Source organism: Garra rufa, chromosome 8, assembly GCF_049309525.1.
Source record: "Garra rufa chromosome 8, GarRuf1.0, whole genome shotgun sequence".
In the NCBI taxonomy this organism is placed as follows: domain Eukaryota; kingdom Metazoa; phylum Chordata; class Actinopteri; order Cypriniformes; family Cyprinidae; genus Garra; species Garra rufa.
This window is the reverse complement of record NC_133368.1, coordinates 50,341,221-50,363,350: the sequence shown is the minus strand read 5'-3', so window position 1 is coordinate 50,363,350 and position 22,130 is coordinate 50,341,221. Positions and strand designations below refer to the sequence as shown.

Sequence of the window (22,130 nt, the reverse complement as noted above, 5' to 3'; positions counted from 1 at the left end):
ACAGATTCTCTCTGCCATCATCTCTACTGTCAACTCCTGAAGGGGTTTTAAATGATTAATCACTCAAAACAAACACTAAACCTCTGAAAGAGTCTGTGAAATACAGCAGAGATCTGATGCAACGCTGGGAAACATCTGAGGAGCTCATGATGGAGATCAACACTAGTCCTGTTTATGATCCAAAATTCCCTGCACAGACTGAGTCAACAGTGATTTTACCATGGTTAACAGTGTCCAAAAACATGTCCAAAAACAGGTCTTACCCTGGTACAATCACTGTAAACCTGCCTTGAGTGGCTTTAATGCGAACATGTTTAATGAATAATGTAGAATGTAAACACACACGAGTCAAACACGAATTGTAAGTATGGAGTTAATGAAGGTTTTACATTAATTATGCATGAACACTCATGCTACAAGCATAAACACACATTTAATGCAATTACAAATGCTGAAAAATGTGTTCATCAGGCGTGTGTATAGTTTATTAAACTGGGTTTTTATAACAGTTCAATAAACAATCATTTAACATCAAGTAACTTACATTTTAGCCACAATATTTCCAGTACATATTTCCTTTGTCTGTTTTGGCTCCATCAACAAAACCAGTCTCAAGCAAATCCACTATAGACCACCGTCAGCGGTTTTGAATGAATCTGTCAAATGAATGATTCAAAATCATAAACGACTCACTCATAAACCGGGCACTTGATTTGTTCTTTAATGAACCAGCATTTTAAACATCAGTTTAGTAAATGATTCAATGACTCTCTCATTAAAACAGTCACTTGATTCGTTTCTGAATAAACCTTTGGGTTTGAATGAATCATTTGAATGAATGATTCGATGATTCACTCAAACAGTCGGTCACTTGACACCACCTACTGGTGAATCTCTGTACCTGCAAAAACACTCACACTAAAATGTCTCACAACTATTAAACAGAATTTATATATAATTTGTATGTAATTATATTTAATAAACATACTAAATAATAATTAATATAATAATTTAATATTTGAATAATATCTAAATTTTTAGGGGTTCAATCTCGTAGTGCTGAAACCCAATTGTAATTGTTAGAATAGTTACGGTTCAGCGATCTCCACGTAAAACTTATTGTGCAGACCAAACCGTAAGTCACAGAGACTTGAAATTTGAAGCAATGGTAGTACTCACAGCGCCAACAACGTCACCAAGACTCACCCCAATCGGCCTGACGGGGGCGCTACTGCGATCAAAAGTATGAAATCGCTCATAACTCGGCTCATGCTGGACAAAACATATGCCTCAGATTCGATCATGCGCTATGGCGAAATTTTCGGGTATTTTGGATTTTTGGCAAAACATACATTTGCGAACTAATCCTAGGTTTTTCGCCTGATCGGAACCAAACCAGTGCAGACAGATTCTCTGGAAAACGAATATCAATACTAGCCAAAAAATTCAAACATTTAACTTACTGTCGCAAAGGGATGCTAAAACGTTGGAAAGGGTTCAGGGCCACTTTTAGTAAAATGCCTATAACTGCTGAACGGAATGAGATATCTTTGCCAAACTCAGAACACTTATGTAAGAGCTCAATCTGAGGTCGCAGGACAAAAATCGCAGAGCTTGGCCACTTGGTGGTGCTATAAGAGGGAGAAAAACATAAAAAGGGGCTATAACTGTGCAACGATTTGTCCTATCAACATGAAAATTGTTGTGCACAGTCTTAGTCTAAAGTGCCACATGTGTTTATAAGGATGTTTGTGTATCTCAAAAAACATGGCCGCCATTGGCCGATGAAGTTTGAGCACCTGTTAGACATGGGTAACGGAGGATGATTGGAACTAAACTTGGTGGGCCTGTTTGTCTCAATGCCCTAAAGGTCTGAGAGAAATTTGACAGAAATCGGCCACTGGGAGGGATGATATCGCATTTTTCAAGTGTAATTGATTGTACGTCACATGGTTTTTCACACATAAGCACAATATCCATATCATATGATAGAACTCCTCATTCCGGACAACTTTGCCTCTAGAACCACTGCTGTCAATCAAATCGTTTATTAAATAATTGAGATGATGTAAAAAAACCACACTTTTCCAAACTAATCCTAGGCTTTTCACTCAAACATAATATGGGGTTGCCAAACGCTTTTTAAAATCATTGATTTAGGTGGGTACAAGCTTGCTAAATAATGTTTTTCATATGTGCTTAAATGCCTTACAGTGCTTGAACTTTGGTAATGCTTGCAGTTATCCTTTTATCTATTTTTATTAACAAAGCTCATTTTTGAACACTAATATGACTGTAACGTCATTGTTCATGTCTTCATGTGTTATCGACTGAATGCACCTGTAAAGAACAATTACAGTCCTCTAAACCACTCATGTTTAATAAATTCACACACTGAGCCTCTTGTATTTAATTATGAGCTCTTGATATGGAAGAATATGAAGCTGTGTGCTAATCAGTGTGATATTTAGATGAAATATGATGCATGTTCAGTCAGGCGGGTCGTTGTGCAAACAAGTGATTAGATGTGATTATGACGCTGAAGAAACTGCAAACACAGTGATGAAGTTGATCATATTCTGTTCTAGTGATGGTTAGTCCTCTAGTAAGGAAACCAGTTAGTAGTTAGATAAGTGCAATACACTGGAGATGTCATGTCAGAACATTAAACACATTAATAATAAGGAGAAAACAAACATTTCAAGTGACAAATGACTCTAAGAAGTGATTCAAATGTTCAAACTAGAACAAAAACACACTGGCATGAGACAATATTTTATCTTCACTAGTACAGTCATTTTTGAGACTAATTGAATATTGTGTCAGTAAACTGGGTCTGAATGCGTGGATTAGCTGTTTTATTTCATTATGAATGATATTAGTTTAATAAGCCGCGGCCCAGCGACAGTCACCGCTGAAAACAAAGGCACAATTACATGTGAATTAAAGCTCTGAATGAACATCAAGCGACTCTCGGCTGCATCGCGAGGCCACGTTCAGTGAGTTTCTAATGAAATCTGACTCTCGGAGGGCTTTTCTTTCCTCAAGCGGCCCGGAACGCCGCATCCAGACGGGATTAACCGCACACAAGCTTCCCAAAGACATAAAGACAGCTTATTCCATTCAACAGAATCAATTTACAAGCTTATTTGAGCTCCAGAGCATCACTGAAAGCGTTTTAACATGATGCGGCTTCATTGCGGTGATTTACTGGGACTTAAACCGTAGATCACCGAGGATGAGCTTTAATGCATTATTACATGTCAGAGAAACTTCTCGTTAATCAGAGAGATTCTGATGCACTCTTATGGTGTTTGCACTCGACTGACGTGGGTTTATTTTCCAGGAAATGCACCAATGCGATGGAAGATGCTTTGGATAAAACTGGACAAAAAAGTCAAAAATGTTGACACTCAAATTACTGGTGTTGTCAAATAAAACCATTAAGTGCATCCAAAAATGTTTATTTAATCAGTATTTAATGGCATATAAGCAGCTAAAGCTATTTTCACGGTAGCCGCAGAAAGGAATATAACCACGATAATCATTCAAATGTCAATAAATACTGAATTATTTACAATCATTTAACTATATTTTCTGTAAAACAATATAAGAAACATATAGCGGTTACGCTCCTGGTTCTTTCAGAAACATAATTGCTCCAAAATTTGATTGGTAGTGAAAAAAAAAAAAAAGTTTTTTCTGAATGCACGTTACTCTTGAACATAATCATCAGTGCAGATGTTTTTTTGCGTGTGTGTTTCAACAAAAAGTAAAAAAAAAAAAAATAAATAAACAAAAAATAAATAAAATAAATCAAGTCATAATTATGAGGTAAAAAGTTGAAATTATGAGATGACTTTAAAAAGTTCAAAATTATGACAAGATAAAAAGTCAAAATTATGACTTTTGAATTATGACTAAATCAAAATTATGACTTTTAAAGTCATAAGTGGGACTTTTTTCCTCATTATTGACTTTTAAAGTCGTAATTATGAGTTAAAAAGCAAAATTATGACAAGATTAAAAAGTCAAAATTAAGACTTAAAGTTTAAAATATGAGATAAAAAGTCAAAATTACGGCTAAAAAAATTTAATTATGGTTTAAAAAGTCGAATTATGAGACAAAAAGTCAAAATTATGGTTTAAAAAGTCATAATTATTCAATATAAAGTTCAATTATGACTTAAATTTTTATTATGAAATAAGTCGAATTTATGAGATAAAAAGTCAAAATTATGGCTTTAAGTCACAATTATGAGATAAAAAGTCAAAATCACGACTTAAAAAGTTGAAATTATGAAATAAAAAGTCAAAATTATGATTTAAGTCACAATTATAAGATAAAAAGTCAAATTTATGAGATAAAAAGTCAAAATTATGGCTTTAAAGATTGTAATTACAAGATAAAAAGTCTAAATTATGACTTATCCATGATTAAGACGAAATTTCCAATTTAAAGTAGAAATTATGAGATAAAAAGTCAAAATTATGACTTTAAAGATCGTAATTACGAGATAAAAAGTCGAAATTATGACTTATCCATAATTATGAGATAAAAAGCCAAAATTTCCAACTTAAAAAAGTAGAAATTATGATATTATGACTTAAGTCAAAACGATAAAAAGTCAAAATTATGATTTGAGTCACAATTATAAGATAAAAAGTCAAAATTACAACTTAAAAAGTTGAAATTATGACATAAAAAGTCAAATTTATGAGATAAAAAGTCAAAATTATGACTTAAGCCATAATTATGAGATAAAAAGCCAAAATTTCCAACTTAAAAAGTAGAAATTATGAGATAAAAAGTCAAAATTACGACTTAAAAAGTTGAAATTATGACATAAAAAGTCGATATTATGACTTAAGTCATAACGATAAAAAGTCAAAATTATGATTTAAGTCACAATTATAAGATAAAAAGTCAAAATTACAACTTAAAAAGTTGAAATTCTGACATAAAAAGTCAAATTTATGAGATAAAAAGTCAAAATTATGACTTAAGCCATAATTATGAGATAAAAAGCCAAAATTTCCATCTTAAAAAGTAGAGATTATTAGATAAAAAGTCAAAATTATGAGACAAAAAAATCAAAATTCTGGCAAGATAGAAAGTCTAAATTATGATTTAAGTCACAATTATAAGATAAAAAGTCAAAATTACAACTTAAAAAGTTGAAATTCTGACATAAAAAGTCAAATTTATGAGATAAAAAGTCAAAATTATGACTTAAGCCATAATTATGAGATAAAAGCCAAAATTTCCAACTTAAAAAGTAGAAATTATTAGATAAAAAGTCAAAATTATGAGACAAAAAAAATCAAAATTCTGGCAAGATAAAAAGTCAAAATGATATGTGCCATTGCCTGTGTAAGTAGTAAGTAAACAGAAAAGATTGTACTGAAAAACCTACAATATTTAGAGTGGACCTGTCAGTTTCCACAAGACAAACACTAGAGACGCGTGTTGAAGTGGTGCGAGTGCACATGTGTGTTGGGAAGTGTGTTTATGTGTGCATGTCAGTGTTCTGTCACGTACATACAGCACACGCTACACTGCTGCAGCTCTCAGAACAGATCTGTGTGTTTGGATGAGCGTTTGATGTGGGCGGCTGAGAGTGTGTGTGTGTTTAGATGAGGAGAATCCTTCAGAGATACATGAATCAAGCGTTGGAGTTGTTCGCTTCAGCTCTATTTCTCTCTGTTGGACTCGTGCCTGAAAACAACCTACACACACACACACACACACACACACACACACACACACACACACACACACACACTCATACATACTGAAGCTCATGTGAAGCTCCAAACACACTCTTGTGTGTTCAATGATTCAAAACACTATAACAACACACATAAAGCCTTTATATCACTCCTCATACATGCTGTATTAACAAAGTGCATCCCGATAAAACAGGCCTGAAATGAAGCTGTAATCTGTGAGAGATCATCAATAAACCTACACTGACTGAAAATCAGATTCATACGGAAGCCCATTTTCACCACATAACAAAAAAAAATCATGCCTTGAAGTCTAAATTAAGACATACTTAAGTCCTAATGACAAGATAAAAGGTCGAAATTATAGTTTTAAAAGTCATAATTATAAGAAAACATTTGAAGTTATTACTTTAAAAGTCGTAATTACAAGACAAAAAGTCTAAATTATGACGGGACAGTCTAAATTATGATTTAAGTCATAATTTCAAATTAAAAAGACTAATTTATGACTTAAAAGGTTACAATTATGAGATAAAATTCTAAATTATGTGATAAAATGTCAAAATGATGACATAAAAAGTCTAAATTATGACTGACGAGATAAGCTTGGTCCTTCGAATTGTTTTAAGCCAAATTAATTTGTTGTAGAATGGTTCGTTCATCATTAGACCACTATCCTGTGACTAATTTGTTTATAAAGTCATTAAGTCAGTTTCGACTTGTGAAGCCTTAATTTCGACTTTTTGTCTCATGATTATGACTTTTTACCTCGCAGTTATGACTTAAATTATTATTTCAACTTTTTATCTCAATTTCGACTTTTTATCTCGTCTTTTTAACTTTTTTTTATCTTGTATTTAATGACTTAAGTAATAAGTGCAACTTTTTATCTAATAATTTCTATTTTTTATCTTGTAATTATGATCTAAGTATATCATAATTTCGACTTTTTATTTAATAATTATGACTTAAATTAGTCATAATTTTTTAACTATTTATCTCTTAATTTTGACTTATCTTGTAGTTTTCTCTTTTTATCTCATATTTATGACTTAAGTCATAATTTCAACTTTTTATCTCATAATTCGACTTATTTTAAAATTTAGACTTTTTAGTCAAAATTTTAACTTTATCTCATAATTTCGACTTTTTATCTCGTAATTTTCTCTTTTTATCTCATATTTATGACTTAAGTCATAATTTCAACTTTATCTCATAATTTTTACTTTATTTCATAATTGAGACTTTTTACAGTCATAATTTTCTTATCTCGTAATTTTAAAGTCATAATTTTGACTTTTTATTATGTAATTATGACTTTATGAAACATGAGATTAAATGATAAAGGTGTGTGTAGAAAAACAGCTGACTGTGATCTGATGAGAAACAGAGAAACGAATCCACGCGCATCGGATAAGAGCTATAATTACACACAACAACACATCAGAGCTGTTAGTGTGTGTGTGTGTGTGTGTGTGTGTGTGTGTGTGTGTGTGTGTGTGTGTGTGTGTGTGTGTGTGTGTGTGTGTGTGTGTGTGTGTGTGTGTGTGTGTGTGTGTGTGTGTGTGTGTGTGTGTGTGTGTGTGTGTGTGTGTGTGTGTGTGTGTGTGTGTGTGTGTGTGTGTTCATATGGCTGTGATGTGAAGCTCATCCAGTCACCTGTAGATCGAGTCATTACTGCACCGCTTGACATCATGTGATGCTGCTGCTGCCGTGGCAACAGTGACTAAAGGCCACAGGAAGTGGAGGAGAGACGGACGCTCACTGGAGCATCACTCACATTACAGCAATAACAACATCAACTCAATATGAATTATAAGAAGACATACGGAAATAATGCTGTAGTTAATGCTGTAAAGATTCATGTAAAGATGTTATAGATTTGACTTTTTTCTCGTAATTTCAACTTTTTAAGTCGTAATTTAGACTTTTTATCTTATAATTTAGACTTTTTAAAGTCATAATTTAGATTTATCTCATAATTTCAACTTTTTAAGTCGTAATTTTGACTATTTTGTCATAATTTAAATTTATCTCATAATTTAGATTTTTTTTATCTCATAGTTTTGACTTATTATCTCATAATTTAGACTTTTTAAAAATCAAAAATTGGACTTTTTATCTCATAATTATGACTTAGGTTATAATTTAGACTTTTTATCTCGTAATTTAAATTTTTTAAGTCGTAATTTTGATTTTTTTTTTATCTCGTCATAATTTCGATTTATCTCATAATTTTGATTTTATCATCTCATAATGTAGACTTTTTATCTCATAATTTAGACTTTTTAAAGTCATAATTTTGATTTATCTCGTAATTTCAACTTTTTAAATCGTAATTTTGACTATCTCATCATAATTTTGATTTATCTCATAATTTCAAGTTTTTTATCTCATAGTTTCAACTTTTTAAAATCATAAATTTGACTTTTTATCTCATAATTATGACTAAAGTCATAATTTTGACTTTTATCTCGTAATTTCATTTTTTTAAGTTGTAATTTTGACTTTATCTCATCAAAATTTCGACTTATCTCATAATTTAGATTTTTTTTATCTCATAGTTTTGACTTTTTATCTCATAATTTAAATTTTTTAAAGTCATAATTTTGATTTATCTCGTAATTTCAACTTTTTAAATTGTAATTTTGACTATCTTGTCATAATTTAAATTTATCTCATAATTTAGATTTTTTTTATCTCGTAATTTCAATTTTTTATCTCATCATAATTTCAATTTATCTCAATTTAATTTTTTTATCTCAGTTTCGATTTTTTTTAATCATAAATTGGACTTTTATCTCATAATTATGACTCAAGTCATAATTTCAACTTAATTAACTTTTTATCTCGTAATTGCAACTTTTCAAGTCGTAATTTTGACTTTTTATCTCATAATTTCAATTTCTTATAATTTAGATTCAATTTCTCATAATTTATAATTTAGATAATTTCGACTTTTTATCTTATAATTATGACTTAATTATGATTTCAGTATGATGATACAAATAAAAAATGTCTTAAAATATAAATCTAACATAAAATGTTAAATGCATATGGTAATTATAATGAAATAAACTGATACAGATGTACAGTTGAGGTCAAAAGTTTACATCCCCCTTTCAGAATCTGAAAAATGTTGATTATTTTAGCAAAATAAGTGGGACTGTACAAAATGCATGTTATTGTTTATTTAGTACTGACCTGAATAAAATATTTCACATAAAATATGTTTACAGTAATCTGAAAGTAATCTGAAAAACAAAACAAAAACAACTATTAGAAATTCATGAGTGAAGCATAATTTCTAGTGTTTTTCTATATTTCTAACAGCACAAGTTTTCATGTTTAGAGGCTTCATAAGTTTCTCGTTCAACACTATATTTCTACAGTAAGTTCTGTCATCAATATTTGATGAATCTGCAGCAGTTGGGATGATTAATTTAAATGTAAGTACATAGTAGTTAAGGCCACCTAATGTAAAGTAATTTTGACTTTTATCTCGCAATTTCACTTTTTATCTCATAGTTATGACTTAAGTCATAATTTTGGCTTTTTATCTCGTAATTTAGACATTTTAAAATCATAATTTTGACTGATCTCGTAATTTCAATTTAGTCATAATTTTTTTTATCTCATAGTTTCAACTTTTTATCTCATAATTAAGACTTCTTAAAGCCATAATTTTGACTTTTTATTATTTCATAATTATGACTTAAGTCGGTCATAATTTCAACTGTTTATCTAATAATTTTGACTTTTATCTCGTAATTTTAACTTTTTATCTCGTATTTATGACTTTTTTTATCTCATAATTTAGACTTTTTGTCTCGTAATTTAGACTTTTCAAAGTCATAATTTAAACTTTTTATCTCATAATTTTGACTTTTTATCTCGCAATAATGACTTAAGTCATCATTTAAATTTTTTATCTCATAATTTAGACTTTTGTTCTCGTAATTTAGACTTTTCACAGTCATCATTTCAACTTCTTATTTCAATTTTGACTTTTTTCTTATAATTTTAACTTTTTATCTCGTATTTATGACTTAAGTCATAATTTCAACTTTTTGTCTCATAATTTTGACTTTTATCTCGTAATTGTAACTTTTTATCTCGTATTTATGACTTAAGTCATAATTTCGGCTTTTTATTTCATAATTTAGATTTTTTTAAAGCCATAATTTTGACTTTTTTTTGTTTAATAATTATGATTAGGTCGGTCATAATTTCAACTGTTTATCTCATAATTTTGACTTTTTATCTTGTAATTATGACTTAAGTATGTCATAATTTCGACTTTATATCTCAAAATTTAGACTTTAAAGTCATAATGTTGACTTTTATCTCATAATTTCAACTCTTTATCTCATAATTTTGACTTTTTATTTCATAATTAAGACTTTTTAAAGTCATAATTTTGACTTTTATCTTAATTACTGTAATTTTAACTCTCATTTATGACTTTTTATTTAATAATTTAGACTTTTTGTCTCGTAATTTAGACTTTTCAAAGTCATAATTTTAACATAACTTTGACTATTTTAACCATATCGCATATTGCATTTGCTTATTACTGAACGAATGTGAGAAATGTCAAAGTTCTCAATGTTGTTTTCCCCTTATTATTAATAAAATAATCTTCAAACCACACTTGAACCACACAAAAAATATGATAAAAAATATACATCATTTTTTTGTCGATATCAATGTCAATTTGATTTTTTGTTAATATATCATTATATGAAATTTATAAGAACACATAATCTGAGAATCACCACTACTACTAATAGTACTCATTAAAAGAAATGGATTTTAATTACATTCCTTTGAATTTATAACTCATGATTGCTTAAAAACAGTCCAAATTTATTAAACCTACATATTTATAACAAAACAAAAATAATTATTATAACTTTCAGATGAAAATACAAGGGAATTTTTAATTTTTATTTTGAGCGTCTAGAGATATTTGAAAGTTGTGTTCCCTTACTAAAAACTTTGCATTTGTAATTTGTATGTATTTCGTCTGGCTCAAAACAACTCAAATGTGTTATGAGTAATAAATTCTGCAAAAAGACAGTGTGAACAACAATCATTCAGTTCCAGTGTTTCAATGAATGAATAATAACATGACATAAAGCATCTGCTCATTTCCAGCATTCTGACAGTGGGACTGTATTTAGTTGAGAGCGTTTGAGTATTTCATCACAACATCCATTACAAAGGTCTGTAGCTGAAGAAAACGTGAGCAGACGCTCATCATCACACACACGAGCAGCGATGAAAACACGAGCGCTGCATAATAAAACACTGACAATGACTCAATCACAGCACATAATCACTGCTATCCTCCTCAAACCACAGGAGAAACACCACAGGTGCATTTAGACTGCAAACACACACAGGTGTCTTCAGATGAGTAAACAACCAAATGACATTCACATAAACCTATTTTTAAAGAGAATAAAACACAAAAATAACACTGCAGTTGATGCTTTGCTCTCGAGTACATATATAAAATATTATAAAATACTATAAATGTAAAATGTTTACAATAATATAGGAAATGTAAACTAAAATATACAAAATAATAAAATATAAATACAGCTACAAGCAGCGATTACCAGGGTTCAAGCATTTTAAGGCATTTAAGCACATATAAAAAAAAGACATTATGTAGCAAATCCAGGTAATTTACCATAGAAATATTATGTTTTGTAACGTTTATGACTGTTATAGCACCAGCTGTGGTCTGATCTCCTTAAATCTTTGCATGCTTGTTTAGAATCACCTGTCGCATGTGTCCACATTTGTGAAGTTTTGAGTTTTCCTTTAGGCTTTATAGGATTTGAGGTACATTTGGACAGGCCCCTTTTCTAAACAACAATTATAGCTTCCCAAAGGGTAAATTTCAATGTTTCTTTGATAATTATTGACATAGAGAGTCTAGAGAATTGTACTGCAGTGTTTTTTTTTTCCAGATTGAGCGAAAAACCTAGGACTTGTTCGCAAAAGTAGGTTTTTTACATCTTCTCAATCATTTAACAAATGATCTGATTGACAGCAGTGCTTCTAGAGGCAAAGTTGTCCAGAATGAAGAGTTCTGTCATATGATACGAATATAGTGTGTATGTGCGCAAAAAAAAAAACACACACACACACACACACAATGCCCAATCGTTTACACCCTTGAAAAATGCGATATCGCCCCCCTCAGTGGTTGATTTCTTTCAAATTTCTCTCAGACCTTTAGGGCCGTGAGTCAAACAGGCCCACCAAGTTTCGTTCCAATCGGCCTCCGTTAACCATGTCTAATAGGTGTTCAAACTTCATCAGCCAATGGCGGCCATGTTTTGTTGAGATACGCAAATGTCCTTAAAGACACTAGTGGCACTTTGGTCCAAGACCGTGCACAGCGATTTTCATGTTGATATGACAAATAGTTGCGTAGGTATAGCCATTTTTATGGGTTTTTTCCCCTTATAGCGCCAACAAGTGGCCAAGCTTCATGATTTTGGTCCTGCAACCTCAGATTGAGCTCTTACATTAGTGTTCTAAGTTTGATGAAGATATCTCATTTCGTTCAAGAGTTATAGGCATTTTACTAAATGTGGCCCTGCCCCTTTCCAACGTTTTGGGAGTCAAAATTGTTTTTAGATAATTATTGATATTCGCTCTCCAGAGGATCTTTTTGCACTGGTTTGGTTCCGATCGGGTGAAAAACCTAAGAGGAGTACGCAAAAGTAGGTTTGGCAAAAAAAATCCAAAAATTTTGAATCTATAATTTAGGACTGGCAGTTCAGGAGTTATGAGTGATTTTGTACTTTTAGTGGCTGTAGCGCCCCAATCAGGCCGAATGGGGCGAGACTTGGTGACGTTGTTGGCGCTGTGAGTACTACCATCCCTCCAAGTTTCAAGTCTCTTCGACTTACGGTTTTGTCTGCACCATCAGATTTAAGTGGAGATCAATGATACCATTCTAACAATTACATTAGGGTTTCAGCACTACATGCTTGAACCCTTAAATATATAATGAATAAAATATATATTTTATATGTGATCATTTTAATCAAATTAAATTTTATAAAAACAAAATATACAATAAATACAAAATAAAAACAAATATAAATTTTACATTAAATAAGGTATATAAAAAATTATAAATTAAATATAAATATAAAAATGGAGAATAATAAAAGTAAAAGTAATCGGAAATTAAATAATACAAATTAAAAATAATAAATAATAAAAAACAATACTGCATACTGCAACTGCAACTGCATCAGCCCAACATCTCATCCTGGTATTTAAAACACTTTAGCTCACAGCTGGAAAACATCAGCGCTCTGGAACGCTCCGCTGGCTCTCAAAACGACATCCAGACGAGACAAACTCGAGAAACACAGCCTCGGTTCAGCGTCTCAGAATTCACACTTTATCTGAGCTGGACATCATCAAATACATGAAAGACCACAAAACACACAACTTCTCCCTCTCTCTCTTTCTCTCTCTCTCACACACACACACACACACACACACACACACACACACACACACACACACACACACACACACACACACACACACACACACACACTATATACAATAACTAAAAAAAAAAAAAACGCACAGGTAAAACTGAATAAAATGCACAGAATTGAAAATTATAATACAAATATAAATGGAAAATAATAAGAAAATCTTAAATATAAAAATTAAAATGCAAAATGGGTCAAAGACAAAAAAGGGTTTAAACATAAAAACAATAAGTGTAATACTGCTTTAAATTGTTGTTGTTTAACAATTTAAAGTTTTCTGTTTAATTCAATTACTTTTATAATTTTGCTTTTCTGAGCAAAAAATAAATATCCTACATTTTCCCCTAATTTACAGAAGACATCCATTAAAATGTCATTCGGTGTAACAACCTTGTCAGGCATATTTACAACAAAAATCAATTTATGACATATTATTAGACAAATTACTCTCAGCCCAAATACTAATTAGCTGTAATTCTACATTGTTAACATCTGCCACTATTTGATTTTGCCTATTTGTCAGTAAGAATGTTTTACTTATTTAAAACACAATACCATTTAATATACTCCCTTATTTTTTTTTTATATATATATATATATTAATATGTACAAGTCAGAATCCTTATTTTTTTTTATATATATATATATATATATTAATATGTACAAGTCAGAATAAGCATGTTTTTGAATTTGTACATAAATACTGTTACATTTAATGACATTATTTCAACCACATTTTGACATTTTATTCTCTATTTGAAACCTTAAAAGTACACTTTAATTACATTTAATGTGCTTTCTATAGACATAAAATCACTTTTGTAAATTTCTTTTTTTTTTGACCCAAATACAAGTAAAATACACAGTTCTGAACGTCATCGCGTCGTTTGCATTTGATGCACATTTGAACGCAGCTCAACAGTAAACGCTCGTGTCGTTAATGCTGAGCAGATCTCAGCGCTGTTCGGGTGGATTTACGGCTCCCCGCGGACACGAGCAGCACGTCGTCCTCCATCAGCCGCGGCGCTGCACTTCATTAAACGCGCATTCTTCTTCTGTGAGCTCAGACGCGCGCGCTGACGCTGGGGACGCGTGTGGCTGCGTCTGAGGAGCGCCAGCGTGATATTTACTGCTGCTGCAGCGCGGAAAACAGCACTAAAAACATCATCGACGATGACAGACACGAGCCCCAGCGCCGCACAGCAGAGCGCAATTATCAGACGCGCCGCGGGCACCGGACGCGTTACAGTATGAGAGGGTCAAACACACACGAGACGCGACTGTAATGAGATGAGAACAAACAGCAGCCCAGGGAGCGTTAGATCACACTGACCAGATGGGAAACACACACACAGCACCGGATCCGTTCACACCTCGCTCTCTGCCTCCTTTATCATCACAATATGAAGAGCTTGGCCAGTATCTGATTTGAATAATAATAATAATTTTGGGAATGGGATCTCATGGTTTTACCTTTACTGAGGGCACTGCCCCCACTGTTTTCTGCTTTTTTATAGAAATAAAAATCATTCAGTTCTGCTGGAAAACATATGCTACAATTCTAAACTTAAAGTGTCTGCTCTGCTCCATACAGCCAGGGTTGCCAGGTCTGCGTGACAAAACTAACCCATGCCAGTCAGAAACAGCACAAACTCAAAGAAACAACATCAAAACTCAAAATATGTACGACGGCGTTTTAGTGCCACGTTACTTTTTTAACATCTAAAATAATGAGATTAAAGTTGTAATATTACAAGAATGAAGTCAAAATTCTACGAGAATAAAGTCGAAATACTAAGAGAATAAAGTCGAAATACGAGAATAAAGTCGAAATACTACGAGAATAAAGTCGACATACTAAGAGAATAAAGTCAATACTACGAGAATAAAGTCGAAATACGAGAATAAAGTCGAAATACGAGAATAAAGTCGAAATACTACGAGAATAAAGTCGAAATACTACGAGAATAAAGTCGAAATACTACGAGAATAAAGTCGAAATACTACGAGAATAAAGTCGAAATACTACGAGAATAAAGTCGAAATACTACGAGAATAACGTCGAAATACTAAGAGAATAACGTCGAAATATTACGAGAATAAAGTCAATACTACGAGAATAAAGTCGAAATACTAAGAGAATAAAGTCGAACTACTACGAGAATAATGTTGAAATACTACGAGAATAACGTCGAAATACTGAGAATGAAGTCGTAATACCACGAGAATAAAGTCGAAATGCTACGAGAATAAAGTCAAAACACTACGAGAATAACTTCAAAACACTACGAGAATAACGTCGAAATACTTTGAGAATAAAGTCGAAATACGGCGAGAATAACGTCGAAATACTGAGAATGAAGTCGTAATACCACGAGAATAAAGTCGAAATGCTACGAGAATAAAGTCAAAACACTACGAGAATAACTTCAAAACACTACGAGAATAACGTCGAAATACTTTGAGAATAAAGTCGACGTACTACGAGAATAAAGTCAACATACTACGAGAATAAAGCCGACATACTGAGAGAATAACGTCGAAATACTTTGAGAATAAAGTCGACGTACTACGAGAATAAAGTCAACATACTACGAGAATAAAGCCGACATACTGAGAGAATAACGTCGAAATACTTTGAGAATAAAGTCGACGTACTACGAGAATAAAGTTGAAATACTTGGACAATAAAGTCTAAATACTACGAGAATAATGTCGAAACGCTACGAGAATAAAGTCTAAATACTTTGAGAATAAAGTCGAAATACTACGAGGACAAAGTCGAAATACTACGAGAATAAAGTCGACTTATGGCAAATTACAGCAAAAGATGCTGCAAAACTATTGGTCAATGTCTTTCTCTGGAGGCGGTCATATGTAAACATTTGCCGATGTGATTTCACAGATCCCACTATATGCACAAAACAGAGCTGTTGATTAAATAAATGCTATGTCTATAATGAGGAGGACGTTTAAGCTATGAAACTTGCAGGATCTTTTAATGGTACAAAAACCTCTTATATGTCAAAAGATCAATGCAACCTTGATTTCTCATAATGAGCTCTTTAATGACATAAATAGTCCAGGCTACTGACAGTTGCACCGTTAAGTCTACCGCTGTGATACTTCTTCATACTGCCAGCTATTTTCAAACTGATTGGGAAACTGAATGAGAATATCTGCTCACCTGCATGTAGATCAGATGAGCTGCTCTAGATTAATGCAGAAAGATGCAGACGGCTCACCTTGACCTAAATAAAACTCCATCACAGAGCGAACAAACACAACTATTACTTACAGCTGTGATTCTACACGTCCACATCAGTACAGCAGACTCATGTGCACGAGGAAATCCTTCAATCACAGTGCTCAGAGACATTTGACAGTTATTCATGCACATGTCCAGCTATTTACGTTTCTACAGAGATTTCTCAGCTTTAAGTCTCTTCTGCTCACCAAGACTAAATTTATTTGATCAAAAATATTGTAAAAATTCTGAAAAATTATTGCAGTTTTAAATAGCTATAGTCTATGCAAATCTATGTTAAAATGTAATTTATTTCTGTGATCAAAGATGAATTTTCAGCATCCTTACTGCAGTCTTCAGTGTCACATGATTCTTCAGAAATCATTCTAATATACTGATTTGCTGCTCAAGAAACATTTTTGTGGAAATAGTAATACACTAATTTGGGGTCAGTATGATTTAAAATATAAAAAATAATACATTATTCATCAAGGATGCTTTAAATTGATTAAAAGTGACAGTAAAGACATTTTTATTGTTACAAAAGTTTTCCATTTCAAATAAATGCTGTTCTTTTAACTTTCTATTCATCTGTGAATCTTGAAAAATAACGGCACAAATGCACTGCAAACATTTTTTTTTCTTACTTAGATTTTTTGTGTCGCTTCCAGCCAAAATATAAAAAAATTCTTAAATCAAGAAGGATTTTCTAGACGAGTAAAAATAATTTTCTTGTTTTTCAGAAAAAGTGTGTTTTTGCTTAGAACAAGCAAAATAATCTGCTAATAGGGTGAGCAAAAAAATCTTATTTCAAACAGAAAACAAGATTATTTTTCTTACCCCACTGGCAGATTATTTTGCTTGTTTCGAGAAAAACGAACCTAATTTTGACTTGTTTTTTCTGAAAACAAGATAATTTTGACTTGTCTAGAAAATCCTTTTTGATTTAAGAATTTTTAGATACAGTATTTTGGCTAGAAACAAGACAAAAAAATCGAAGTAAGAAAAGCTTTTTCAGTGTTTTCAACATTGATAATAATCCGAAATGTTTCTAGAGCAGGAAATCAGTATATTAGAATGATTTCTGAAGCATCATGTGACACTGAAGACGAGTAATGATGCTGAAAATTCAGTGGCGCATCATAGAAATAAATTACAATATAACAGCTATTCACTTAGAAAACAGCTGTTTTACTTTGCAATATTATTTAACATTTTTTACTGTATTTTAATACATTAAATTCTGAATTATTATGCATTAAATATACCCACATTTACATCTGACTGAATTTAGATTAGCTTATTCAGGTATTTTATGAATACAGAAAATTCAAAAACATTCTGAAATCATGATTCCTGTTCCCATGGCAACAGCATCTGATTCTAATTCTGATGGATTATGGAAAATTTTTATTTATTTATTTTTTTTTTACAAATAAAGCATGAATTGTGCATTTGAATTGTTGTTGTTTTTTCAGTAAATCTATGCTTTATATAAATATATGAAGCATAAACAAGAGAAAACAAGTAAAATAAACCTAAATGAAAATTAAATGCAAAGACAAAATAAACTTATTCCAGATATTAAGCATAAGCAAGTTGAAATAAAACTAAGTTTAAAAAATGTAAAGTCAAAATATTAAATTAGCTTCTTCCTTTAAGGATGTGGCAATATTTGTAAGAATAAATAAAAATAAATTGTCAGTGGCAGTTTCTTTTTACCTTTGTAATGGTATTGTTTTAATTTTTATTAAATGTCATTATCTGTCAAATTAAAAAAAATATTTATTATATTTTATTTTTTAAATTTCTAATTAAAACAATATAATAGCAGAATAAGACAACTAAATTACCAATCATATAAAATTAGTATGAATAAAAAAAAATACTACAGAGGGGGCACAAAGGAACACAAAAGTGGCTTGTAGCAAAGTCCCTTTAAGGCTATTAAAGGCTTTTAAGGGTATTCTATAGTCTTTGCTTGTAGGTGCAATTTCAGACATTTAATGAGGCTCAGAGGTGGCATAATAGATTCATGTTGAGATAAATGTTTTAAATATACATTTTTAATATAGAAATATTACGTTTTAAATAACTAAGTATACGTTACAATGACACTAAATCCTCCAGCAGGTGGCAGTAAGACAAATGATTCGTTTGAACGGCTGATTCATTCTGGAATGAAGCAAGTGCCTGTCTTTATGGATAATCATGAACTGAAGATTGGTTCAAAACGCGCTTTCATTCATGAATGAAACACCGCTGTTTTGCTTTTAGAGATGCGCAGCGTCGAGCTGTTACTTATTTAGAAATATTTTCATTTAAAGAAATAGAGTAAAATCAGGCAATAGAGATATAGCCAGACAACGCAAGTCATTTTATATTTTCTTGTTATTGAACTGTTGTATTAAATCAATATTACATTTGCTTACTCCCTTAACGATTGTTTAAATCTGTCACTCTCCTTTTCGCGTTCTGTGGGCGCACATAGCACACTAGGGTTATCGTAGTGTTATACATTAAGCATAAACAGGAGAAAACAAGTGAAACTAAATGAAAACAAATTCCAAAGACAAAATAAACTTATACTCCAGATATTAAGCATAAAGAAGATTAATTTTTAAAACAATGCAAAGTCAAAATATACTTATTTAGTTCTTCAGCAGGAATTCAGCAATCAAGCATCTACAGAAGCTTATATCGGCTCGTTTCAGATGCGAGTATTTGATTGCCAGTAACTCAGTTAAAGAAACACAAGAGCGGTGAACGTCCCGTCAGATGGATCATACGGCACCTGTTCATTAATGAGCGTCTGCCGTGTTCTCCAGCCACAGCCTCATGTTTAATTAACCAGACGTCAGTATATTTAGCCTGGAGCCTGTTAATTCAACACTTCATTACAACCTGTTGGCTCGTTTAATTGAGAGTCACTGGCTCTGATAGACTCTTGTTTCACTCACTGACAGGTTCCTCAGAGAATTGTGAGAACATACGACACGCGTTTCTTTTGTGTGTTAAAGAGAGCACTGGTTCACGGCGGATTAGCTCTGAACGGGTCACTCGTCTTCCTGACATCAGTGTCTGAAGAGAGAATGAACGCTGATGCTAAACCAACAGGAGAGCTGGAGAGGATTAGTTCAATTAATTACGTATTTAATATTTAGTTAATATACTAATGTGTTGCTCCAAATTGGGTTGATTTTATTTCCTGAAACACAAAAGCATGTTCACAGAATATTTGTGTTGCTCTTTTACTTATGTTTATACAACAATACAAAATGCAGCCGGTAAAATGTACACTTTCATGTTAAAGTATACATTTTCAGTAAAATATTATATTTACATGTTTTTACGAATAAAATGTTACATAAATCAGTGTGAATGATATATAAACAAACCCCTCAGTAAAAACCTTCAGAATATTGATAGGAATAAAACTGTAAAATTTGGTGTATTTAGGTGCTGCTGAAGTGGGGAAAAACCTTTTTAAAGATATGGATTGAAATTGAAAACTACAGACACAAACAGATAAAGTGTAAAAATAAAATCAATGTGAATGATATATGAACAAACCCTTCTATAAAAAACATCAGCATATGGATAGGAATAAAACTTTAAAATTTTGTGTATTTAAATGCTGCTGAAGTGGAGAAAAAACTCTTTAAAGATATGCATTTGAGCTGAAAACTACAGACGCAAACAGATAAAGTGTCAAAATAAAATAAATGTGAATGATATATGAACAAACCCTTCTATAAAAAACATCAGCATATGGATAGGAATAAAACTTTAAAATTTGGTGTATTTAAATGCTGCTGAAGTGGAGAAAAAACTCTTTAAAGATATGCATTTGAGCGGAAAACTACAGACGCAAACAGATAAAGTGTCAAAATAAAATAAATGTGAATGATATATGAACAAACCCTTCTATAAAAAACATCAGCATGTGGATAGGAATAAAACTTTAAAATTTGGTGTATTTAAATGCTGCTGAAGTGGAGAAAAAACTCTTTAAAGATATGCATTTGAGCTGAAAACTACAGACACAAACAGATAAAGTTTAAAAATAAAATCAATGTGAATGATATATAAACAACTCCTTCTATAAATACTGTCAGTACATAGATAAGAATAAAACTTTCAAATCTGGTGTATTTAAATACTGCTGAAGTGGAGAAAAAACTCTTTAAATATATGCGTTTGAGCTGAAAACTACAGACGCAAACAGATAAAGTGTCAAAATAAAATAAATGTGAATGATATATGAACAAACCCTTCTATAAAAAACATCAGCATGTGGATAGGAATAAAACTTTAAAATTTGGTGTATTTAAATGCTGCTGAAGTGGAGAAAAAACTCTTTAAAGATATGCATTTGAGCTGAAAACTACAGACGCAAACAGATAAAGTGTCAAAATAAAATAAATGTGAATGATATATGAACAAACCCTTCTATAAAAAACATCAGCATGTGGATAGGAATAAAACTTTAAAATTTGGTGTATTTAAATGCTGCTGAAGTGGAGAAAAAACTCTTTAAAGATATGCATTTGAGCTGAAAACTACAGACGCAAACAGATAAAGTGTAAAAATAAAATCAATGTGAATGATATATGAACAAACCCTTCTATAAAAACCATCAGCATATAGATAGGAATAAAACTTTAAAATTTTGTGTATTTAAATGCTGCTGAAGTGGAGAAAAAACTCTTTAAAGATATGCATTTGAGCTGAAAACTACAGACACAAACAGATAAAGTGTAAAATAAAATCAATGTGAATGATTTGTGAACAAACCCTTCTATAAAAACCATCAGCATATAGATAGGAATAAAACTTTAAAATTTTGTGTATTTAAATGCTGCTGAAGTGGAGAAAAAACTCTTTAAAGATATGCATTTGAGCTGAAAACTACAGACGCAAACAGATAAAGTGTAAAAATAAAATCAATGTGAATGATATATAAACAACTCCTTCTATAAATACTGTCAGCACATAGATAAGAATAAAACTTTCAAATTTGGTGTATTTAAATACTGCTGAAGTGGAGAAAAAAACTCTTTAAATATATGCGTTTGAGCTGAAAACTACAGACGCAAACAGATAAAGTGAAAAATAAAACATGTGAATGACATATGAACAAACCCTTCTGTAAAAACCATCAGCATATAGTTGGGAATAAAACTTTTGATGTTTGTAAGTGCTGCTGAAGTGAAATAAACACTCATTTTGTTTATAAATTGTGTAATAAATATATAAATAAATGTTTATATTTATTATGCATTAAGACATTCTGAAATAACGAAAGAGGTAGCATATTTTTAAACAAATATAAGCAAAAATATTTATATTTATTTACAAATATATATTATATATTTACATATTTTACTTTATATTTTATGCATTTATAAATATTTTGAATGTATGGTTATGCTCTTTAAAACAAATAAAATTATTTTTAATAATTTGTGCACACAGTAATAATAAGTAATAATTTTATTTTTAATCAAAATTACTAAAAAAGAGAGTTATTTTAATACTTTTAATTTGCTAAAATAACCAAAACAATCATCAAAAATCACACACAAAAAAAATAATCACAAAAAATTCAC

At 31.2% G+C, this 22,130-nt stretch overlaps 1 protein-coding gene across 1 annotated transcript in view; it reads right to left on the bottom strand.

Annotated features, from left to right (window-relative positions):
• Positions 1-22,130, bottom strand: part of LOC141340243 (E3 ubiquitin-protein ligase SH3RF3-like) — a 129,679-nt gene that overhangs the window by 7,478 nt on the left and 100,071 nt on the right. The window lies entirely within an intron of this gene.